This window comes from Callospermophilus lateralis, chromosome 16, assembly GCF_048772815.1.
Source record: "Callospermophilus lateralis isolate mCalLat2 chromosome 16, mCalLat2.hap1, whole genome shotgun sequence".
In the NCBI taxonomy this organism is placed as follows: Eukaryota; Metazoa; Chordata; class Mammalia; order Rodentia; family Sciuridae; genus Callospermophilus; species Callospermophilus lateralis.
In genome coordinates, this window is record NC_135320.1 from 35,851,522 (window position 1) to 35,878,721 (window position 27,200).

Below are 27,200 nucleotides of genomic sequence, written 5' to 3' on the forward strand. Positions count from 1 at the left end.
CTGGGTTAACGGGCGTGCACTACTGCACTAGGCTATAATATGTTGTTTAAAGTTAAAAGTTCACCTGGAAGCATTTTCTTCCAGTTTGTCTACTGTTTATTAAAAAGGTATAAAGTGATGGTTTGCATCTAATTCACCTGGTCTCTCAGCTTCATTTTAATCCCATGAACAGTAGAGTATAAAGGACTAATCCAGTAATCCTATGCCTTGGCTCTGCTAAAATCTGTTTTCTCACTTGTATCTTAGTGGTTCGTGATCCACAGACAAAGCTCACGTCCTATGTGACTAAGAAAGAATCTGGAAGCTATGTGCTTTCTGTCTCCTGCTGCAATATCTCCTTTTCTTTTCTTAAAGCCATGCAGGGGTACACTATGGAGTCTCAGGAGTATTTTCATTTGTCTGACCCTGTGTGATTACCGCAGTTACTCTGAGCAGGATACTTGAAGGAGCCTTTGGCTCGGTAATAGTGGATACAGCTTTGTTAAAAGGAACGTGAGGAAATGGGTTATGAAGGATCATTGATGCCCATGTTAGTGTACATTTGAATGGTGCTGTAACTATTGACAGCAAGAAAAACATCAACTTGAAGTGGGGGTAGATCTGGAGAGGAGGAAAACAACTAAATGGATTTAAAAAAGAAATTCAGACAGAAAGTCAGCCAAGAATTCCATGCATTGGCTGTTTTTGGTTGCTTTGGCAAAAATAACTCAGGAAAAGGACGAGGCCTCCGGTCTGTCATGCTAACACCATTGATTGTCTCTGTTAGGGTCAAGAACATGATAAAATAAAGCAGTGCAGTTTTTCTTTTGATCACAATGTTACTCTGCCTACTTGATAATCACTGAAAAGCTCATATAGGCTCTGGGCACGATGGTGGGATAGGGTAAGAGTAGGGTCACAAGAAACCTGAGTCATGGTAACATTCTAAGAGTTCAGACAGCATGTCTTTTTCAGGAATCTGGGCACCTTAACATGTTAAGTTAGTTAAAGGCAGAGGCATGTATCAAAATATTAAAACAAAAAAATCTTCATACAGGAATATTCTAACTCCACACTTTTATGATAAATTGAATATTCCTGAGGGTGAAGGAATGTTGAAAATGTAGCCACCTTCAGATTGATTATATAATAAAGTAAGCTCCAAATATGGGCCTTCTACCCAAGAAATGATTGATGTGATAAACTGAGTTCCAAATTCTTGGGATTCTTGCGTGACTCTCCTGTTAGGAGTGTAAAAATAGGTGAAAAGGGCTCTTGCTGACCTACAGGCTGATCTCCTCCAAATGGGTTGAATGGTGAAAACAAGATTAGAAATATTTAGAAAAGAGGGAATACTAAGATTAAAAAGGTTGGAAAAAATCTTCAGAACAGTTAAATGGGATGAAATTGCCCAGATGGCTAATTCAAAATGTGGAAAAGAAGGTGACAAATGGAGTAACTAGTAACATTTTAAAAGATTACTATAAAGAATATGTGGTCTAGCTGCTTGATCAACTTTTCAAGCTATTAAGTTTGAAAAGCAGGACTCCAGTGACCCATTTCCTCCAGCTACACCCCACATGCCATTTTGGAGCATAGTTTTTCAATTTTCCCACCTCGAGATAAATTTTTAAAAATCTTATGAGGACACACATACTAAAGAACCTTCGGAACCAATGTTAATTAAAGCAATGTGAGCTCAATGGACATGTATCAGGTTGGTCCCAGAGTGGAGGATTGTTGCTGTTGCAGCAGGCTACATGAGACCCTTTGCACTGATGGGGTGATATCACGGATGTTGACTGAGAAATTTTATTGGAATGTTCTACACTGGTTCATTATATACTGTCATACCTAATTCTACTAATAAATCTGAAAAAAAAACCAATAATGGAGTAACGCTATGGGAATGTAGAGATAGTCAAGGGCTTAAAACAGAGACTGTAGCTCAAAGTAGAAATTTATGTACAAATGTTATTTATGGCTGTTCTCTCAACTCGACCAGAATGCATTGTTGGGATATCTGTGACATCTTGGTGGCAAGCGGAGAGAGAGAGGCAGGAGACTCTTCTCTTACTAAAACAACTGAAGAAAAGGATGTTGGTAAAAATCGATTTTTCATCCTGCTTTCATCGGGCACACATGTTAGAGTCTCATCACTGTGACTAAAATACCTGAAAAGAATAACTTAGAGGGGGAAAAGTTTACTTAGGCTCAGGATGTCAGTGGCCTCAGCCCATTGGCTGGCTCCATTGCTCTGGGTCTGATGTGAGGCAGAATATCCTGGTGGAAGAGTGAGTTGGAGAAAAGCTGTTCAGCTCATGGCAGACAGGAAGGAGGTAGAGAGAGAGCTCAAGGAGCCAGGGACAATGTATAATCCCCAAGGCAGGACTCCAGTGTCCCATTTCCCCCAGCTACACCCACCTGCCTACAATTACCACTCAGTCTGTTCAAATTATTAATTCATCAAGTGAATTAATCTACTTAGTAGATTATGGCTCACATATCTGATAATTTCACCTCCTGCATTAATACCGGAGCTTTGGGGATACACCTTGTATCCAAACTATAATAGCGTGCTAGATGGAAACTGGTTAAATGAACTTACCAACTTAAGTGGTTAATTTAAAACAGTATAGCATATCTGGGAATCGTCAATATATTTCTGATTTGATCAGGGATATGTTAGATCAAGAATAACAAGTACCCACTGAATACCTTTTTAAATATTGTATGGTCTATGAGAAAAGTTGTGGGATGCGGGAGGTTAATCATAAACTATGGAGGACTGAATAAATTGGTCATTCCAGAGTATCAGCCACACCTGACAGAAGTTAACAGTTCAAGAGTGCAAAAGTTGAGAAGGATTGGCATTCTATAACTGACTTATCTAATGGTTTGTTTCTTATTTCTGTTATGGAAGAAAGTCAAAGTCTATGTTATTCATGTGGGTCTAGTACAATATAGTTTTACTGAGATTCCAAAAGGATATATAAATTATTCTGCTTATTACCACAACCTGTTGAAAAATGGCTTTGATTTGAATCAATCAAAACATACTGCTACACATTATTCTTTTTATATAATGTTGATTTGAATCTGAAAATCAAGTTCATAGAGTGGTAGGTGCTGATTAATCAGAACACAATAAAGCACTGGCTAATTGACTACCTAAAACACAGGAGCCAGGGAGAATATATAATTATAGGAACACATAGGAACAATTACAGGAATTACTTGGGCCAGAGAAATTAGCAACATTTCTCAAACAAACAAAAATAAGCCACTATCTCTTCCTGCTTAAAAATTTAAACAAAAATGATTGATTTGCTTCATAAGTCATGAACATCTATAAATTTTATTAAAGTGATTGGGAAACAATTAAGCTGTATTTGAATAAGGCTCTGACCAACAGCAGCCTCTCTGGAGCATAGCAGAGTCATTGTCCACTGGATGCTTTGGGGACATTCAACCCCAATGAGACTCAAATGTATGTTACTAGTATCAGCAACTCTACCTACTCACTGAAGCCTTTGCTTAAATCCCATTCCTGCCTCCTAGTGGTAACCACTGGGATTTTGAACTAAATTTTTTTCTGATGTAGTTCCCAGTTAAGCATTCTTTGAAAAGCAATTGTTGTTCTTGTATTGTGGTTTAATTAAACTTTGCATCAATTATGGAAGGACATACAATTATTTTTAATTATTTTAACACATAAAATACCTATCATAGCATGCTAATAAAAATTACATGCTAATAGGGAAAAATCCAATAGTTGCTCATCAAATGAAAATGGCATATGTATGTCCATGAGATGGGACAACTGTAATCCATTACAAGCTAGCTTCCATGGCTTTGGGCTCTGTGTTCGATCTGCCCGATGTGATCTGCCCGATGTGATCTCTAGCCCCAGAGCTCAATGTGCCCCTACCATCAGTCAGTTCTCAGAGATGTCATACAAAAACAGGGTTCACAGATGTTAGCTCAAAAATGGAAGGACAACACTGGATCTAGAAGGCATTGTGACAGGCCAGTTATTATATTCTGAGTGGACAATGTAAAGATGAATCTACTCAGTAGATAGAATTAATAATCATGTTTCCCAACTATGATATTAGAGGAACCAGATCATAAAAATAATAATATAGTATGAATTTTTACTGATTTTGTGGTAATAGCCAAAGAACTGGAAATATGATTCCTAAAATGGGCCTTAAGAAATACAAGGTAAGAAGTCCATTATTGTGGGGTGCCACATTATAAATATAAATATGAAGGAGGAAAATCTAAGTGGGATAGGTTGAGTCCAGCAAAAACAAGCAAACAAAGATATCATCTTACAGATTCATTTTTTTAAAAAATGGAATAAAAAAGTTCATACTCACATTTGGTCTTTAGAAGTGGACTATTTGTTTCATGAGATGAGCCTTCATGGAGGCATTTGAGCAAGGAAATGATGGGCAGTGAAGGATGTATCCTGCAGTCCTTTATCTGGTCAGAAAAGATACTGGGATGTCTTTGATCTGTTTGGAAGTCCTAGACCTTTCTAATGTTTGCCTCTGCATTATATTAGCTTCATTTAAAGCTTTATGTGAATATAACTTTTGTAGTCTCATGAATCCTATCAATCAACAGTTCTGTATAGTTAATATAATCACCTAAATCAAATTTTAAAACATTTTCAAATAGCAGTTCTATTTTTTTTTTTTTAAGATCATGACCATCTAATCTTCTTGTAGTTTAGTCTTCTGAATCCTTTTTATGGTGGCCTCTTCTTTATGTGTTTACTTGCTTTCAATATTTTTCCTAATCTTCAGTGGGACTTTACCTCTAGTATTCTTGTGCAGCTAGGGTAAGGGATGTTTTTTTCTGTAAATAGTTTATAGTTTGCTTTTGTCAGTTGCCCCAAGGATTCCACTTCCAGAGGAAAATTTTATATATTAATTTGGCAGTTTAGAGATTTCTATGTTTCATGAGATTCTCAAATTTAACTAGAAAGTGCTTAATAAGACAGGGTATAAATGTGGCAAGTGGGAGGTCAATAAAAATGGTACAGAAGAAAATTCCAGAAGTTTGACTGTGCTCAGAAACACTGAAAACCTCAAAAATCTAACAGAATCAACCTCATGGGAAGTCTGGAAGATAGCCCAGGGTTTACAGCAAATAACTAAATGTTTAAAGAGAAGAAAGGTTATGAAGCAGGGTGAGAGAGGGTAATTTGGGGAAATTAACTTATCTTTGTTGAACTCAACACCCCAGGATGCTGAGACAATCTTGAAAATGTCAGCCCATGTTCCTGATGTTTGTACCTGGTTCAGAATGGAGTGGTGTGGACCTTGTTCCCAAGGAATTCTAATCTGTCTATTTTGACATTTCTGTGGATCCCTGAAGGATTGATACCAGATGCTTGCTTTGTTTCACATAATTTAGAAATGTCTCAGGTCAGAGAAGTACCCATGGAGCATGTTTTATTTTAATATTTATTTTTTAGTTATAGGTGGACACAATGTCTTTATTGTGCTTTATGTGGTGCTGAGGATCGAACCAAGTGCCTCCCACATGCTAGGGGAGCGCTCTCCCTCTGGGCCACAGCCCCAGTCCCACCCATGGAGCATGTTTTTCCAAAACACTGAAAGGAAAGGAAAGGAACAGTCTTCTCTACCTATAGTGTAAAATAGCAGTGGTGTGCAAAAACAGTTATGCCTTATCCCAGGGGGAATATGGAGCAAATATAGTAATTTTGGAAATAAAGGACCTGAAACCTTCCAGATAAACAAGAAAATCTATAACACCATGCTCAGGGCAGGGTGCATGATGAAAGACCTGAGAAGTGAATAACTTCACATCTGGCTGGTTTTTAAACTCAGTGCAAACAGGAAATAAAAGTAAGGCAGGATCATAAATGGCCTGGTTAAGTATTGAGGGAATACCCCCAAAACAGCCAATGAGCAAGACCCAGAGAGAATTCTTTTCTTTTCTCCTCTCCTCTCCTTCATTTTGTGTTTTGTTTTCAGTGCCAGTGACAGATGTTTAAAAATAAAATGAAACAACTCTATCAAATCAATAGTTTACCACTAAGCTAAAGGAAAAGAAACTTCAGAAATCACACATGACAAGGAATACAATCTTCGCAAAAGTTACTCATAAAATTCTCCAAAAAACCACAGCACCACAACAAGCATAAATGATAAACCTTGAACAGAGAAGAATCTGAATTTCAGAGTTACTATATTATAATATTCAGAACATCCAATTTTCAACAAGAATTCACTCATAAGGAATGAAAAGAAAGAGAAGGAAGGAAGGGAGTGGGGGAGGGAGGAAGGAAGGAATGAAGGTAGTGGGGAAGGGAGGGTAAGAAAATGGAGAAAAGACTTCATTGAGGAAATAAACACCAGACTTATTTACCAAGGACTTTAAGTCAGCTGTTAAATGTGCTTAAACAGCTACAGAACTCCTCGGCCAAAGAGCTGCAGGAAAGAATAAGGACAATTTCTCACCAAATAGAGAACATCAATATAGAGGCTGAAATTATAAGAGGAAAACAAACAGAAATTTTAGAGTTGAAAAGTATAATAACTGAAATTAAAAATTCATTATAGGATTTCTAGAAATATTTGAGAAAGCAAAGGAAAAAAACCCAGAAAACTTGAAAAGAGATGTTAATTTATTCAGTTTTGAAGTGCCAGAAGGAAAAAGAATATAGAAAAATGAACAGAGCCTAAGATACTTGTGGTACATCAATAAATGTACCAACACATGTATAATGGGACATCTAGAAATAGAGAAAAAAGGGGAGTGAAAAAAAGAGTAGATTTTAAATGTTTTTACCACAAAAAAAGCTAAGTAAATGAGGTGAGGTGATGCATATGTTAACTAGTTTGATTTAATTATTTCAATATATATATATATATATATATATATATATATATATTTGATTTAATTATTTTACAATATATATATATATATATATATATATATATATATATATATATATTCCACAAATATGTAATGAGAAGAGGAGGAAGTTATAAAAATCAATATCAGAAGGAGCTGGGATTGTAGCTCAATGGTAGAACGCTTGCCTAGTCCATGTAAGGCCCTGGGTTCAATTCTCAGCACCACATATACATAAACAAGTAAATAAATAAAGATTCATTGACAACTAAAAAATATTTTTAAAAAATTAATATCAGAAATGAAAGTAGAGACATTATTACTGACTTTACAGAAGCCAGTCACAACACATACTATATTTATTTTTATTAAATATCCAGAATAGGCAAATTTATAGAGAAAATAGATTATCAGTTGCCTAGGTCTGGTGGGAAAGATACTGAGTGCTTTCTTGGGATGATGAAAACAGATTCTTCTCCAACATATTGTGGAGCTAGACGCATATATCTGTGATTATTCTAAAAACTATGGAAACATATACTGCAGTAGGGTGAACTGTATGGTATGTGATTTACATCTCAATAAAATTGTTAAAGATAAATTCATGAAACTAAAAAAAAAAGTTTGAATGTGTCAAGAGTAGTTTTGATTTAACATTAGAACTTTGAGGAGGAAATGGTGACAATTACATAGAATTGAGCAAATGAAGAAATCGAAAAAGAGACATTTGTAGTTTCCAGATAACAAAAACAAAACAAAACAAAAGAAAAAACCCTCTTCAACGGAAGCCATTATAAATGTAAATATGGACCAGCTAAGAATTGCAATTCAGAAATAATTATAATGGAAAGGGAAATAAAGGTATGGTGTACAGTGGGGGAGGGAATGTGAATGAATCAAATTTCTTTCTGTGGTCATTAATAATCTCTAAAACAGAAAAACTCAAGGAGTAAGATTGCATGCATCTTATTTAGATCTCTATATGTAAATGCTTGTAGTCCAAAGAAAGTTAAATTATCTGCAGAGGAGGAGTCAGAGGGGCACAGGGACTCTATTTTTCATAAGTCTTTAACAATTATATTTTTAAATATATGCATATTTACTTTTTATTTAAAAAATAAATTTAAAGAATACTGTCCTGTACCCTTAATATATATCTAACCAAAAATACTTCAATGAATCACAAGAAAGCATGTCATCACAGCAAAGGAAATAGTTTCCCTTGTCTTCGTCATCCTTCTCATTATTTTTTGATGATAATAGACCAAGTTCATTTCTAAGTAAAAGACAATTAGCCCGAAGGAGTTTGACTGCCTCTGGCTTCATGGCTGGCACTATAAAATATAAAAGAGGAGAAAAAGAAAGGATGGGAAATTAACAAGGAGACCATTTGTAGAAGGTTATTAATCAAGAAAGCAAAAATAGAATTTCAATGACTTTAAACTAATTTAGGAAATGACATCCTGGTGATAATTGCAGTAGATTGCCCTACGGTGACACCTAATGTTCACTGAAAGCTGCAAGAAAAGTTTGACTAAGGACCCGGGCAGGAAGTCAAGTTAGGTCAACCAGCTGTGTGGGTGTTCTTACTCAATGAGTTCCTTAAAAAAAAAAAAAAAATAGGTCAGATGCTCGGCAAATACACATAAGTCATAGCAATTAAACACCGAGAATGGCACTTGTTTGGATGAATAAGTCTGTGTTTTTGAAAGTAACCTTTCCACAAGTCAATAATACAAGCAATGGGGAAATGCAAAACTGCATCGTTCTAGTTAAATTCACTGAGTGACCCATCGAAAATTCGTGCAGTAGAGATACATGTGACAATTAAGACATTTTGTAGAGAGATTTGGATTTAGATACCGATGTGTCTTACAAGGTATCAATAGATCATTTCTCAGAGAATGGGACAGCACTGTCTCCTAAGTGTGCTTGGAGACAGGAGCTGAAAAGCAAGACCAAGGCATTCATCTTCCATTCAAAACTGTATTCCTATAGAAAGCTTTTGGGGGCTTTGTCTTTTGTTCACATATAACCAACTCAAAACTTATTTATATTGAAATTAAATGGCAAAGGTTTTTTTTTTCCCCCCCTCTCTTTTCCTACAAATAGAGTGACATTTATCAGCACATCAAAAGCTGGTTAAGGTTAATATTTGACTAGGCATTAAAGGAAAAAAAGAAGCACAAGCCCATGGGGCTTAAGATTTTCAATATATCAGCTCTTGATTAGCACATCAGATAGAGCACTGCTGCGCTCCATTGCTAAGAAGGCATTGTGATCACCCTTCTCCCATTTCCATGACAATGATATTAGAGATATAAAATTATGAAAGACCTTCAAATGTCAGTTCTGCTCAATCTGTGTTTCACTGTCTGACCCAATTTTTCCAGTTAGGTTGCAAACTTACTCTCTTCAGACCCAGCTGAAATTTAATCAGGTAGAACGGTTGGGAAAATTGCTGAATATTCAGACATGATTAGAAATATACATAATTCACCTATGAGTAGAGACTGAAAAGGAACTCATTAAATTGTCTTTTTCTTCAGGTGTCTTTTCAAATAAAGTGAATGGGAATAGATCATCACCGGGATGTTGAACTGTCTTATGTTGGTGTTCCTCGGGAGCAAATCTGAGGATCAGGGAACGTGTGCCTTTCATGGGTTTGCATGGTGTAAAGGGAGATGACATGTGTGGAATAAAGGCGAGCACTTTGTGTCACGTCGCCTAAAATTCTGCCATCCCTAAAAGCCTTGGATGTATTTCCCGAAATACAGCTCTCTCGGTCACAAATGCTGCCATTTGAGAAGGTAACGCTGCTTAAGCATCTGAAGCTGTTGGCATTTGAATATACGGTTCTTCAAAATGGGAGTATTTTGGAAATAAGGAAAGTTTATATTTTCAGCAGAGACTTTCTGAGTGTTGTTTTTTTCCTCTTGAATGGAGAACAGCAAGGGTAACTGAGTGCTGTAAGAAAAACCTCCGAATAAAAACCCAGTCTCATAACCAAACCTTTCTTAGTTTTCAGATTTCAGTTTGCCCAGTTCAATATTTCTCTATCCATCAAAGAATAGCTTTGAATAACTTGATTTATTAGCATTATGGAAAGATTATTTTTTTCCTTTGCCCTCTTTTTAATTTACACTAAGAATAGTAAAAGAAATAGCTGCTTAATCCTTTTCAAAAGAAATGTCATTATTTCTTTTCAAAATATTTTATATAGTTTATGACTCAGCCATAAATCATCACACTCAGTGAACAGAGGAACACTATTATGGATAGTGAGGAACAGTTGCTGGATCCAAAAATTACAAATAAATATTTTATATTTAAGATCTGTGTTACAGGAATCAAAGATAAGCAAGGGCCACTGATTCTAGGCTTCATCCTCAACAACTGAATAAATCTTACTCTAACCCCATCTCAAGAAGCATGAACTTAAATTCTTGGAGTTGTTTCCTCCTCCCTATTTTATAGTACTTTGTAGCATATTATATACTATTTTTTTCTTGATTTTAACTCCTGTACAGACCATGAACCCCTCCAAACCTGTTGTACTTATTTGTCCAATCTTAGCACTCATTCATTGATCCCTTTATCCTACAAATTATTATTGAGTATTTATTATATTTCAGGCATTATGTTAGGCACTGAGGTCAAAATAATGTTAAAAATAAAATAATTTCCTCTTTTTCAAGCTTCAGTCTAATGAAGAAGACAGGTATGGCATTTTTTGTTTGATTCTTAATAACTACTGACAAATGTTGTGACCCAAATGTACCTGATGCTATAATGGTGACAAACAGAAAGACAAAAAAAAAAAAAAAAAAAAGATAGTAGAATAGCTGAAGCTTAATAGCATCTTAGCATGAGAATAAGTTAGTAATGGAGTAGGAAGCTAAAGGCTGAGAGAAAGCTCAGGAAAATGCTATGTGGTAAGAGAAACCACAGTTAGTCCAAAGTGCTGTTGCCAGAATAATTGGGACACAAATTGAGGGTTTGGGGATTAGAAGAAGCTGAATAAGCGACAAGGATGATCAGCAAGGGTCCTGTGGTCAGTGCTGACACTCTCATAGTGTACCTTCAGAGCAAACAGGTCAATGAAGTGACAGAATGAAGCAGGCTTTCAATAAGGTCTGGCTTTGCTCTAGATTTTACATGAATTGTTAATTGCAGTATGGAAATAAAACTGGAGCAACCTAACAATGGTTAGTAGAAGCCTAAGAACACTGATTGCTGTTGTTTAAATCTGGCATGTCCCGCAACGTAACATGTGTTGAAGGCTTGGTCCCCAGCTGTTGGCATAATTGGGAGACAGTGGAAAGTGTAGGAGATGGGGCCTGGAGGCAGGGAGTAGCTCAGTGGAGGGCATGACTTTGAAGTGTTCATTTGGTCCCTTTCCTCTGTTTCCTGGCTACCATAAGGTGAGCAGTTTTGCTCTGCCATTCCCTTCCTGCCATGATGTTCTACATCATCACAGGCTCAGAAACAATGGAGCAACTGACCGTGGACCGAAACCTCTGAAATCATGAGCCAAAATAAATCTTTGCTCCTTTAGGTGGATTTTCCCAGGTATTTTGTCACAGGAACGAGGAGCTCATACCAGGTCCTACCCCAGTTTCTGATCATTGAACCATTAGATCATCCCCAAATATATACTTTAATGGTTCACCTTCCCAGATTTTTCTAATCAAATGAAATGAATTCCAGTGGAGCTCAAAAAGGACTGCACTGTAATTTTTCACCCCCAGAATATAAGAATTAACTGAGATTCTGGAAGTCAAGAAAATTTGTGTAAGTAATGATGGTTATTAGAAAAAAAATTATTTAAAAAGGATTAAATTTATTGTACTCAAAGGTGTTGCAGATACATACTGCTAATCCCTTTTAATAGGTGTTTTGTGTGCTCAATTGTTTTTGTGTGTAATGAAAGACTGAATATTCACATAGACAATAGATCATATATAAAAACAGAACTCACCCACACAAACTGCAGCAACTAGCTTTAAGAAATTAACTCATTATCTGCATTAACCAGCCCAAAAAGCTAATCTGCTATCTATAATCCAAATTGTAGGAAGTCAAGCTGCTATATTTAGCACCAATCCTAGAAATGAAATAGTAACATAGTATCAAAATATTCAGAATCTAATTAAGAACTGAGTGCTAGCTGGGGTTGTGACTCAGCGGTAGAGCACTCGCCTAGCATATGCAAGGCCCTGGGTTTGATCCTCGACATCACACAAAAATGAATAAAATAAAGGTATGATGTCTAACTACAACTAAAAAATACATATAAAAAAATCTAAAAGCTTCCCTAAATTTTTCCTAGTCCTAATTGATGACTAACCAGAAAAAGCCAAATTTGTGCTCCTAACCAATCTTCTGGGACGCCCCACTTCCAGTTTGACCACCTACAGCCTCTCTCTGCCCACAGCCTCCCATCAAGGCTTAGCTGAAATTTTCCCTCTTTTCCACTGGAAGTTTTTGTCGTCCTTTGCCTGCTTTGTGTCTCTGCCAAATCACAAATGATGGTGGCTGATTTCCTTCCCCACAAGCTCCGAATAAGTCATCTTTGCTGTTTCTCATTTGGTCAGTCTTTTGTAACTACCACAATGGACTGTGTTGTCACCAGAAGCCATATAGAGTTAACTGTCTACATTAGCCAGCTTCCTGTTACCATGACAAAACACGTGGGGTGGTTAATTTATGTAGATAAAATGTCGATTTAGCTCACAGTTCCACTCCAAAATTGGGCAGACCCAAGGCTTTGGATGTAGGAGTGCCAGATGACAATGGCAAGGAACATATAGCAAAGGGACACTGGTGACCTCATCAGACAGGAAGCAAAGAAAAAGAGGAATGGGATGTGGTTCCACTATCCCCATTAAGGGCACACCTCCCACCCCAGTGATCTGAGGACCTTCTGTTAGACTCTATTTCCTGAAAGTTCCACCAACTCTTAATAACACCCTCAGGACCAAGACTTTATCATTTGGACCTTTAGCGGACAATTAACCAAATCAAATAACTCATTTGCTGTTTCTAGAGACACATTTACTAACTCAGGGCCTAAGATATTGAATTGGTGAGTTACATTTTTGAGGCAGTCTGAATGTAATGTATGTGCATATATTAGAGAAAGAGGAAACACAGGAAAAATATCGAAGGAAGGAGCAAGCAGCATGTGTAGGAGTGGGGCTTGGATGGGTTTTCTTATTCAACTCATTTCTGTTGAGCACCCACATTGTGGAGGGCACCATTTTTAAGGCTTTTTGGTTTATAGAAAATAAACCAAAGATCTGTGTCCTAATGGACGTTATACTATAGAAAGAAATACACAATAAACAACATATAGATAGATTATATTGTATTTTAGGATTGTTTAAAAAAAAAAAAAACCAAAGGCAAGAGAAGGAGGCTGCCAGGATTTCAGGTAGAGAGTAAATTAAATAGGTGTTCAGGGAAGACCCCATTATGAAATGGATAGTTGATCAGAAACTTGAACAAAGTGAAGAAGAGTTAGATAAACAAATATATATGAGGGGATGTGTGTTGGGCTGAGGAGATCTGAAATAAGGATCCTAGAGAGCCTGACTTGAGTTAAAACAGTGAAAGGGACCAGAGTAGGAGACCAAGTCAAGAAGTAATGAGGTGTGGGTAGAGCAGAGGAAGAGAAATCTTTGGTGAATCTTTGTTTTTGATCTAAGTGAAATGGGGAAAGGCTGCAGAGTTTGAAGCCAAAGAACGCCATGCCTCAAATTTTAAATAGCTTTACTGTAGCTACATTGAGAATAAACTAGGGGGAAGTGTAGCATTACTTTTCTGTTTAGATTTATTCACTAAAAGTACGTAATAATAGACATCCATGCAGTGGCTAAAAATGTAGCTAGGCAACTCTGGATAGTGATCCAAAGAGTGCTATCCTACACATCTTAGAGTTCTTCTTTACTTCTCCCAATTCCATCCAGTCAGAGACCAGGCCAAGTCAAGCTACCCCTTCTCCCTCAACTTGACTATTCTAGAAATTTTATAACCTTAAAAAAGACATATGGCTTTAAGTAGACTTATATTAAAAACAAATTCAATGCCCAATTTACAGATCAAATGATTTGGGCATCTACTCCACAATTTTCAGTTAATGTTTACACCCAATTTATTCAGTTTATAATTACACCCAATATCAGACCATCACAAATAATTAAGCACAATCATTAGAAACAATTGAAACATACAATTGTGATATCTTCTCTGATTTGTAAGAGGGAAATCTAGAACATACATTTTTCACTTAAATCATAACACCAATATTGAGCTAAAGAACCTTGCCCCTTCAAACCCTTCACCTGTGGCTTTTGTCCCCAAAGCCCTGTAGTTACATGTTAAAGTGATGCTTAAAAGGAAAGTATCAGACTGATATCAACAGAAAAACAAACACACATGCACAGGAAGCTGACTTGTGCCATGAATGAAAAACAGAAAATGTGTGGTTCAGAGGAATGTGTTACCAGAAAATTCAGTCTATTTTGTAACTAATCTCATGTGAAGACAAATTTGAAATGGAGGAATGCAAAAAGTCTTACATGTTGGCCTCAAGATGCTATCCTGCCTTTTTTGTATTTTCAATGAAAATAAAAATGTACAATTCCAGAAAGAATGCACGTCCAGTTAACCTGGTTATGGCCCATTGGCAAGGTGTTCCTTTCCAACTATAAATATTTCCTGATGGTAGAGAGATATTCCAAGAATACAAACCACTTACATATTCAGATTAAAGAAGCAAAGAGCCATCTTCACTTACTACTGTTTCTGATGCTGGCTTAGCAACATGCTTACAGAATGCAAAATGGTCTTTTCACATCCACACTTTTAGTAGAACTAAAATCATTTACTTAAATTTCAAATGCATGTGAATTTTAATGAGACACCATTTTTAAAAAAGGGCCAAAAACATATTTTAAATAACCTTCTTTCCATTAAACTCATTCAACAGACAGGTGACAAACCATTCAAACTAAATGCCTAGAGATTAAAAATAGCCTAGTTGAAATTATTGCTTAAAATAATTTAATTCTTAAACAGATTTTGCAACTCTTTTTTTTTTCTCATTTAAAGACCTTTATAGGAAATAGTATTAAACATACAAATGGAATTATTAGAGAAACATTAAAAGAATTTATGGTTATTTCTCATTAAATGGCAGAGACCATGGCTATTCTTCCTTCTCTTTTATTAACTTGTAGAACTAAAATTATTTACTTAAATTTCAAATACATGTGAATTTTAATGAGACACCATTTTTAAAAAGCCAAATACATATTTTAAATAACCTTCTTTCCATTAAACTGGCTGTGCATATGGCCCCAGAAAGAAGGCCATATTTCTAGGCTTATTTTGCCTTCAGGTGTGGCCATGCAACTAAGTGGTGGCCAAAGAAATGTGAACAGAAGTGCTCACATTAATGGGAAGGAGTGTGTTTTCTCATGAAGCCTTCTCCACACTGGCTGGAATGCAGAGGTTTTGGCAGCCCATTTTGGATATCAAGTTAAAACCAGTACTCAAGAATGAAAGAATGGCAGAACAAAAACAGAAGTGTGAACCATCGATGGCTTTGGGGAGCAGAGCTTTGATACCAACAGGGACTTTTAGGTAAGACAGAAATAAACTCCAGTCTTTTAAACCATTACTTTGGGTTTCTCTGTCTCATAGCAGAAATTTAATCACCACTACTACACTTTATTGTGCTCCTGAGAGCAGAGATGTAAGACTCTAGGTGTGGTGTAAAAGCACATGGCTGAACTCACACCCCACTTTGGTCACTTTCAATGGTTGCTTTTCAGAGAAAATTTATTTATTTTGGTTCTCACTTCTGTAAAGGTATGATAATAAAAGTGATTTCATATTTTTAATGGGAATCAAAGTATCATATAAGATGATGAAAACTATAGAAATTTTAGTTTTTATAGTCTTTATGTCTGTTTTTAATATGTAAACAAGCAACACAAATTATTTTTATTGGCATCAAGTTCATAGCAAAGGGATATATCTTAATGATATTATTTTTTGGTATTTATTGATTTATTGGTAAAACATAGGTGATAAAGATGATAAAAACTAGTAGTTTCTTTTTTATTTTAGTGTTTTGTCAACTGGTTTGTACTCCAAACCTTTTACAGCATGAATACAAGACAGTAGGGACAACTTGACTGTCTGAGATTCTTTTGCGCTGTCTTAAATAAGCAAAAAATGTGTCTTAAATAAGCACTTACTAGCTACTACTTGCCTTTGTGGGCCCATGCATTTCCTTTTGATACAACATTTCTGAACAATGGCAGATCAAGATTTATTTTGCTAGGAAAAGAGAATATAATTAAAGTCAAGGCAATCCCTTAGTCCCTAGAAACCTTAATGGAAGGTCCCTGTTGCCAGTTAGAATCTCACAGAGCAATACCTTACCATACCCCAGGAGTTCAGTACTTGCCACTATGCAGTTCTTTCACACATGTGGGCTTTCACCACTACTGTGATTGAAGGTATTGAATCGGTGGTGTGCTTCTGTTTAGAGAAGCCTTTATTTGAACTCTTCTGTTACTTAAAACAAGCCCAATATTCAAACATCTTGTCCTTATTGTATAGAGGGGAGAATCAGAATCAATGCCCAGATGACTCCCTTTAGCATCTCTCTTTCCAGATGCAGAGTCTGTTTCCCCAGTACAGATGTATGTTCTTATGTGCATGCTTGGGCAAACACTTTTTAGCAGGAGTCTATTGTATACACATGTCCTTAATGGCACATTACAGTACATTGCTATAATCTACAAGCATTAATGGAAATATTTTCATCCAATATCATCTCCTTCCAATACACACACATAGTGCATATTAATATACCCTAATATTTGACTCTAGCATAAGTCAAAAGTATAATTTACCAGGTTAGATTATAACTACAAGAGTCTCCAAATAGTCCTTCAATCTCCTGTGAAAATGAAGGTAAACAATGATAAGAAAACACAGAAGTAACCTCTGGTTATGTTTGGAATCCATTTTCTTTAATATGCAAATGAACATTGTTTTGAAGAATCAGAGATCCTAGTACTTAATCTCAAAATTGCTGAGAAAAAGTAACTATGAAGATCTAACTCAAAGGAAACTCAGGGTTCATCTTACTTTATCTTTACTGGAACTTGAATGCAAAACTCATGCTGGAACATGAATGGCCAGGTTCCCTGGCCGTATAAAACATCTCATTGTAAGGAGGAATGCAGCAGGAGACACCTACTAGAGCAGTCAGTGCTCATCATTCTGGGCTCAGGTGTCAGGCAGGCCTGGGTGAGGAACAGGACATCAAGCAGGGAAAGAAATAGGTGATAATCACATAACCTCTACCCTTTACATTGATCAATTATTTAGGATTCTTGGTTTTGTCAATAAAGAAGCTCTTCTAAAAGAAGTTTACCTGCTGATTCAAGCAAATAGACCAGAAAAATACACTTGGATCAATGCATTATCATTCTCCAAAAAAAATATATTTAAATATATATGAAACATATAAAATATCCCTCTGTAAACTTGCTATATTTGGAGTTCCAACTTTTGCAGGTTGGTTGATGGGTGTCAATAAAGCTAATTAAACATTTCCATAAACCACAGAACTGAAAGGGACTTGGAGAAATAATCTGTTGACATTTAAATATCTACTGTGCAAAGTGGAAAGGAAGATTTGCATCCAACAATACCACCTGGTTAATCCAACAGCTTTTATAACCTGGCAAATTGTTCTTGTGCAATAGTGCATTTTTGTGAAATTAGGTGGATATTGTCAATGTTATAATCAACCTTTTTTCTCATCTCCCTTGCACTGGAGCAACTCCACTGTAACAGATGTTTCCCTCTTTACTGCTGAGGTTAAATTGCATGCATCTTGACAAAGGCAGGCAGCACTTGGCTTTGAAACATTAAGGTTATTCCTTCAGTTTCAGTCAGTGGCTTAAATAGAGCTGTTTCTTCCAATCTCAACAACACGGTATCCAAACGCTATTTCTCCATTAGTCACCTGGTTCCATGCTCCAAAGTGCAATTCAGACTTGGAAACAAGTGTGTATCCATGACCTTTAAGGTCTAACATGGTCTGGTGGAAAGCGTATTGGAAGAATGGTAGTCTCACCAGCTAGCTAGGTGACCTTTGACAAATTACTTGACCCCAATGTGCTTCATTTTTCTTACACAGGGAACATGGAGGCAATAATATATAACACACTGCCCTATCATACGGGGATTTCATAAAGCTAAAATGAAAAAAACTGCTCACATTCTGTTCTGACATGTCAATACAGGATGGCTTCCCTTTCTTTGCTGGTAGAAACAAGTCACCAGGTTTATAATAAAAATTGTTGAAAAGGTTTTAGTATGAAAAAATCAACTACATTTTTACTATCTGAAACAAATTCATTCCATTCATTCATGATGTGTGGTATAGGTTTAAATGGCAAAAATCAACTTTTAGAATACAGACCTGGGTTGAAGTTCTAACATGAATAATCAGAAGGTCTCTGTGTCCTACATCTAGATCCACTGATGCTCTTACACCTTATGCTTAGCCCAGTGCACTGAGACATGATAACAGGCAAAGGCAAATTTTTATTCCCCAAATCCAGGAACTTATAGACATCTACTATGCTCTCACAGTGTTTAGTTTGTTTTCTTTTGTGAAAATGGGATCCAGAATACAGGATTGCCAATAGGAAAAGATGGCGTGAGTGCTTCAATTCATAGATCAACCAACATTAACCCCCCCCTTTGAATGTAGGACAGTTTCCATTCAGGTCTGGACTTCTGATCAAAATCCATTCCTGGCACAGTTTCTCTGCCCCCCTCCCTAGAACTGACTTCTTATCTTCATAAATTCAGGTCTGAGTTCCTGACTTATAGGGTAAATTCCTTGAATGGAAACAATCTGTTTATCTGACTATTATTTCTGAATTCCCTAAAGTCTTATTTCAAATTCCAAATGGAAATATTTATGCTGGGCACAGTGACGCACACCTATAATCCCAGCATCTCAGGAGGTTGAGGCAGGAGGATCACAAGTTCAAAGCCAGCCTCAGCTAAGCAACTGAGGGAGACCTTGTCTCTAAATAAAATACAAAATAGGGGTGGGAATGTGGTTCAGTGGTTGAGTGCCCCTGAGTTCAATCCTTGATACCAAAAAAAAAAAAATGTCATGCCAAATGGAAATATTTTCATTTGATTATTTATAGTATCAAAAGGTAGACTTTCAGATCATCTGGACACCAAAGGCCTGATCACTTAAAATCTTAAAACAGAATCACTTCCCTTACCTCTCCATTCCATTTTTAACTCCTCTAGCATTCAGAAGCATGTGGATGTTGATCATCCAATATGTATCAGGCATAATTACTGAGATATAATTCATTAAAATTTACTTACTATTTGCTATATTAATCTCTTTTTAGTTGTTTTTTAATTGTCATAATAACCTCATGAGTAGGTAATATCCTAACTTAGTTAAGGAAATTGAGGCACAAATAAACTAAATTATTTGCTCAGGATAACATGCCTAGTTAAAGATAGGACCAGGATCTGAATGCAGTAGATTGATTTCAGATCTTACACTGGATTGAGACTGGGAGGAGGTCAGAAATTGTTTCCTGGAATAGGTAATGTTTGAGATGAGATTTCAAAAAAATAAGAGGAAGAACCCAATAATTATTTAGGATAATGGCAGCCCCTAAAGACAAGACCACATGCAGAGTTATGGGGATGTGAGAGTACTGGACTTGGTAAATATGAGAAGTTTGGTATAGAGCAAAGTTGCTGAATGAAGGGGCTATGACAGGTTAGTGAGACCAGAAGAAGAAGAGTTATAATCTAATGTCTTATCTGTTTGCATATCATTGAGAAAGAACCAAAGACGTTTATGCAGAGTGACATAGCATCACCTTTAGACATGAACAACAAAGATCACTGACTTGGAGCCATGTAGATCACAAACACACACGCACAGCACACACAAACTATTAAAATACATATGGTCTCAGTAAACGGATGGAACTGGAATATTATGCTAAGTGAAATAAGCCAGACTCAGAATCTCAAAGGTCAAATGTTCTCTCATATAAGGGGAAAAAGGTGGGCATGGATATCATAAAGACTAAGGAAGATCAGTGGAGTAGAAGAAGGCGATTGAGAAGGAGAGAGGAAGGATGTAAAGAGGGAGGAAATGCAGAATGAATTTGACAAAATGATGCTATATTCATGTATAAATATGCCACAGAGAATTTCACCTTTATTCTCTCTATAAAGCACCAATCAAAAATAAATAAATGAGTGAAAAGAAAACCAGTAGAGTAGAAGGAGAAGAAGGAGAGGAAAAGGAATGAGGGACCCCTGGGTACTGGAATGGAGTAAATTAATTCCATGCATGTATGATTGTGTCAAAATGAACCCATTATGTCTAAGTATAATTCTCTCATAAAAGAAAAAAAAACCTGTCAGCTCTTGGGACAAAACTAAGGAAAACTTATATGTACAGCTAATTCAGAATAGACAAAACATCTGAAGACATAGATAAATGTCTTATTTTCATCTGATAAATGAACTACTTACTATGAAGTTTTCAATGCATATAAGATAAACTATTCTTGGAAATAAGATTTTAAAAATACCTATAGGCCCTCTAGTAAAACGGTCAACTCATCCTTGTTTGCTTAGTAATTTTTTACTTTAGCACCTAAAATCCTACATTCCAAGAATGCCCTTCAGTTCTAGAAAAACTAGAAAAGCTGGTCACTCTAAACTCTGTCACTTATAATCTGACTCTCAGTGCAGGCACAGGGTGTCCCATAACCCTGAACAATCACTCTCTGAATGGGACATAAACCCATTCAGGCTCCAGAAAAGTGCTTCTTCACATATTTCTATCATCCTCACACATTCTCAAATGTGAATGCGTTCAAAAGCCATGGATGTGCCACCATTGATATTGTAGAAAAACACTATTTTGGAATATGTGCATAATTTGAGTTGCAAAAATATTTAAGTAAGAGAAAAAAAATTTCACCAACTAATCAGATTCTTCCCTGAACATATCATAAATACAATAGAGTCTTGGAACTATCTTACTGTTTTCCAGTAATAATGGGAATCCATTTTCTTGCTTCTCTTTGCATTTCAATTCAAGAAAGGGAGAATAGAAAGGAATATGGTACAAGCAACCAGTACATAAGGTGACTGAGAAGTATTTTACATAAACAATGTGTAACTTTCAGAATTATTTAGGAAGTGCGATGTACCATAAAAGATGTGTGAATATGACACTAAGTCTTTTATTAATGTGTAGATTTTAATATTGCTTTAAGAAAAGGCAAAAATGTGATATGATTAATAGTAGCTTGGATAATAAAATATTTTGTAATATTTAATTCCTTATTAATAATTTATTTTGTGTGTTGTCACTTTAGAGTTTGAATATCATATGTAAAATTTATTACTTATTTCTGGTTTAAATATTTTATAATTTAATTGATAGTGTCAGATGTTACCATCTTGCTAGAGGAACATTTCTTCAAATTACCATTCACAAATAGCTATTTATAAGTGACCACAATAAAAGGTATGTTTTCTAATTGAGTATCATTATCAATAGAACAAATAATATGATAAAATTTTGATTATAATAACATAATTTTTGTTTTTGTTAAAACAACATCAATAAGCATGAATATTTTTTTAAAAATATTTATTTTTTTAGGTGTAGATGGACACAACACAATGCGTTTATTTTTATGTGGTGCTGAGGATCGAACTCTAGTCCCACCCATGCTAGGTGAGTGCTCTACTGCTGAGCCACAATCCCAGCCCAGCATGAATATTTTTTAAAAACATACAACAATTATTGAACTACGTATATGTTTATCTTATTATTTATGCCAAATATAATTGTCCCAACATCAAAAATTTGGACATGGGCACTAATAATTCATTCTATTATCTCATAATTTTCATAATTTACAGTTTTGTAAAACAGAGCTTTGCAATATTAGTACTTTGTTTTTATGAAAGTGTAATTTTTAAATTAGGATGATATAACTGATTTTATTTAATAGTTTGCTACAATCTTTACCATTAAATATTTTAGATAGGTGATAGGTGAACTCTGGTTCCAAGTCCATTCTCATTACCAACAGTCATGGACACAGATGAATGAATATATATTTGGAAAGATCATCTGCCAATTGTTTAAATTCTGGATTGGAGAAGAATGATAGCAGAGATGGGAGATTAGTTAAGGTGATTCTGCAACAACCTCAATCTCATGGCTGAGATTTCTGGCTTGAATGATTGAGTGTATGGCAGTGTGACTTGGCGGGGTGCTAGAAATCTGATGGATCAGAGGGTTGTGGATAAAGCCAATGACATACACTTTGGGCAACTTTGAGTTTGAGGTACCTGAATAAAATGTTCTGGAGAGGGTGTGTGTGTGTGTGTGTGTGTGCGTGTGTGTGTGTGTGTGTTTAGATTATATTTTCATGTATACATACACACACGCATATATACATATATGCGTGTGTGTGTGTATTTGTGTGTGACTGAAGCTTAGAAGAGAAGTCTGAGCACTCTATTAACATTTCTGTGTCATCAAGATGAATAAGATGGATTTCACACACACAAAAATAATATTTATAGTATAGAGTGTAATATGTCAGAAACAAGAAAAAGAGTTGGTTTTAAAAGCAAAGAGGGAACCTGTGTTTAAATGCTATTCTATATCCAAAAAAAAAAGTTAAGAATTGGAAATTAGCAATGAGTTCAGAACAGAAAGGAAATTAAAGTGGGTAAGGTATTTAAAAAAGAGATAAATGCTTGGAGATAGAGGTTAGACTGCTTTTCCCAGTGGGGTGTGGTGAGGGGGGAGGCGAGAAATGGGTTTGTTCCTGAGTGTGACTGTGACAGTATGGCAAAACAGGAGAGAAGCACCAGGTCAAGAAGGATTATTTTTCAAGGTGGGAGAGGTGTAAGAATATTCATAGCCCAAGTGGAAGGAGATAGCAGGTGAGCCTGAAGAAATAGGGAACAAAGTGTGATGACCTATGGATAAGATCTCTCAGAAAGCAGAAGAAGGGTCCATTCAGAGCACCTTGGAGACTGGACTATGACAGAAGGCAGACTAATCCATTGAAGTTTCAGAGAAGGGAGATGAATTGATATAAACACTTGCCTAATTGGAATTCTTGTTTTGTTTTGTTTTGTGGTTGCAAATCATTAACCCATTTGAACTAGTTTAAGCAAAAGGGAGAGTGGAAGGTTCAGAGGTCTCTTCTAGGACCCTGGAGCAGGAATCATGCCTCCCTAAGGATGGAAAATGGAAAACAGAAAAGAATACCTCAATTTTGGTGTCACTTCCCCTGTTTTTCTGTGTGCACATAACTCCTGAATTTACATGTGTCTGTTTACACCATCTTCAGCAACTATGGTTTCACTATCTCTGAAACCATGTTTGAAATTCCTGGAACAGATCATCTAATTATTCCAAGTTGAGTTGATGTGCTGATGCACTCACCCAGGCCAGGGAAACAGTAAAGATTATGCCATTGACCTTCAGCAACAAAAACCTGTCCCTGCAGGTAAATATCCAACATCTTCCATCCTATCCTAAATCATTTATCAAAATACAGATGAGTTGGTTAGTGAGGAAGAGACAAGAATTGAAAGAATTTTTCTTTGCCTCTAGGTCCTTGAGTTAGTAAGCAAGGTTTCCTGCTGAGTGTCACTGTGGCAATGTTATGTAAGTTAAGTAAAGATGGTTAGATGTGGATCTTTCCATAATGGGAGATGGGTCTCAATGGGGACCTAAGAAATTTTAGTAGGATATCATTGAAATTCCAGCTGAGATTAAAGACCATGACTCTATCATGGTGTTCATCCAAACTCTTGTTTGCATAGAAATTCTTGGCAATCTGGCTGATAGAGTCTCAATAAGTGAACTAATGCAGGGATAGAATTAGTCATTATTATGACTACAATGCTCTAATAAAAACAACAAGTAATGTTTGGAGTCAGGTTCTACTACCTTGTAACCTTAGGCAACTCCCAAGAAAGAAAGAAAGAAGGAGGGAGAGAGGGGGGAGAGGGGAAGAGGGGGAGAGAAGGAAGGAAGGAAGGAAGGAAGGAAGGAAGGAAGGAAGGAAGGAAGGAGGAAAGAAAGAAAATCTATTTAGAGATTGAGCAGAAGAAGCCAAATGATTCAGTGTTTCCAGTTCTAATCTTAATAAGAGTGAGGTTTAGAATAAATTAGAATTTCTGTACCACAGAATTGAATTAAATCTGGCTCAGCAGGAATTGAATTACATCAGGAAATTGTTGGAAGGTAGAAGTAGTGTCAATAATAATACTGTAGATCCTTCTTATGATCTACATACTTCTGAGCATTTTACATATCATGCTATCTCATTTTTCAATCATCACAAGAACCCATGAGGTATACACCATTTGCCTGTATTACAGATGAGAGAACAGAGGCATCAAAGGGCTAGGCAATTTGCCCAGGCTTGTGCAGATAGTAATAGAGAAAGCCAATGTTTTAAGCCAGAAAGTCTGATACCTATCTAAGCAGCCTCTTACCCCAATAATGAGGGAAAGATACAGGTTAAGACAGAGAAGACAATGACAAATTTAGGAATTTAACTATGGATGTGAAAGGAAAACCAGAAATACAATTCGGCTAATAGCACAAAATTACAATACGTATCAAATACAAAAGATTTTTCAGGTCATCATAGTCCACACCAAATTCAAGTGTCAGTGTGCAACCACCAGGTCTCAATACCTTCAGAACACAACCTTTTTTCTTAGGGTTTTGTGGAACTTTTTGGTGAGCGGGTATTTTAGTGATAGAGGGTGGGGTAGGTAGAGACTCCTACTCTCTATACCAGAATGTAGCAAGAGAATTAGTTATTTTAGGAAACTTTACCCTCCTTGTAAAAGATTTACAAAGAAATCTTTGACCTCCCTTCTCCAATGATGGATTTTGGATATCCAAACACCTTTGAAAGAATTCTAATCTAGCTGTACATCAAACCCAATTATTTGGCTTACTTTTCTCACAACTGCTTTCTTTAAATAACTGTTGGTGATTTTTACATCATATGTCATGGGCCCAAGTTGATTAAATCATGCAATATCTGTAAATATTAGTACCCTCACTTGTAAAATAAAAGTAAATAATGCGAACTTCAGAGGCAGGGAAAAGAAATCAAACAGGCATATGAAAACTATTAGAATACTTAAAAACCTAAATAAATAAAAGTTCCTCCTATTAATAAATAATAATAGCTTTCATATTTGGAATCCTTGTGATGTATACAGCATTTTATTATTATTGACACATGTTTCTCATTAAATCCTAATAACAATCTTTAGACAGGGGTCTTTATAGCATCTCTACTCTAAAGATGTGGAAAACTAGACTCTAGTGCCAAACATTAAGTCATGGAGGTAAGATCTCCGACAGATTGCCTTACTTCAAAGTGACATTTTTATTATGTATTTTTCTCTTAATACTTACCAAAAAATACTTCAGGTAAATATTATTACCATGTAACAGTGAGCAGAATTATTATATCCCAGTAGTTTAGCAGGTCCCAAAATGTAGTACCCCTGACTATTTGACATGAAAATGCAAAAATACAGTAAAACCTAGGACAACCCCTATTTCCAATATTATCTTTTAGGCATATTTAGTGCCATGTAATCAAACCTCTGTGCAGAATAAATGTACCAAGTCACATATTGAGTGATTTGTCTCAGATTCCCCAAGACAGTTTGATCTGTGCTATGCATTGTCAAAAAATCTCAGAACGCTCACTCTCAAAAGTGTCCTGATTTGGAAAACAAATTACATGAATACACTAAGTTTCTCACAAAATACAAAGGGCTTAGGCTTTACCCTTGCCCTACCTATGATGGACCCACTGCATTCATCCACACAGTACAGGCTCAAAGTCAGTAGGCTATCCTCTGAATTTAATGAAATACTTATAGAATTCTCTTTATGCTCTACAACTCTTCTGGTAGGTACTTAGGTCAATTTTTTGAAAATAAATCTAAACCATAAATTATAAGGAAATATAATTTGCATTCATCTCTTCTTATATGGGCACAATTAAATATAATATTTTATTGATCATATCAAATGTCACTCAAGTTAATTTCAACTACATGGATAATACAGTATAACTTAGTAACGTATTCCTAATAAGACATTTTCTAAAATAAAATGCTGTCTTAAAAATTTTCACTCATTTTTTGTTGTTGTTGTTGTTGTTGTTAGACTTTAATCTTTACTTTGGATTTTGAACTTTCCCTTAGTGCTGTTCTTTACAGGCAAACATTGTAATTTCTCTTGCCCTGGGAAATGCAATGCTGATATTGTAGCACTAGCAGCTTTATCATGTCATTTAAAAAAGTACTGCAGGGTACAGTGGTACACACTTGTGACCTCAGCTACTGGGGAGACTGAGGTAAAAGATTTCAAGTTCGAGAATCTGCCTGAGAATAAAAAGGGCTGGGGAGGTAGCACAGTGGTAGAGTACCACTGGATTCAATCCCCAGTACTGCAAAAATAATCAAATAAAAACATTGTGATCTTGTATTCTTATTCTACATTTTAAACATGTTTTTGTTGTATTGATATAGTTTTTAAAGTGTAGCTCATAATAACTAACAACTACACACATGAAGCATCCGAATAATTTAAATTTCATTTGTGTTTTGAAGCATTCCTAGTAAAACAGAACTTCTCAATTCTTCAGATTAAAAGGATTAAATTAGAATGGTGTTTCATGGCTACTTGAAGGAATTTGGATCGAATACCTTTTAATAACAATGTTTTCTCCAGACAGAAGATAAAATCAGCAGTGAACGAGTTAAGAGGGAAATGTTTAAAGTAACTCAAAATTACTGAACTAAAGATAAATTCCCAAAGCTTATCAAAAAAGGAAAAGTTAAATAATATTGACCAGTCTAATTAAACTGATGGATTTGGGAAAGCAAAATAGCTTCTTTGTGAGTTGGATACACAGTGTTCCAGTAGAGGGCTCCACAAGACTGAAGGATGTTAACACTCAGCCTTAAGGAGGTCCCTGAAGTGAAGCCATTTTTACCATGACATATAGCAGAGTAAATAATATTTCAAAACTCAGCCCAATCATCTTCCTTAACCCCATACAGTAAATTGAGACTAAAAAAGTAAAGGTACATATATAAGTATATATGTATCTTTATAATGTGTGTTTGTACATAAA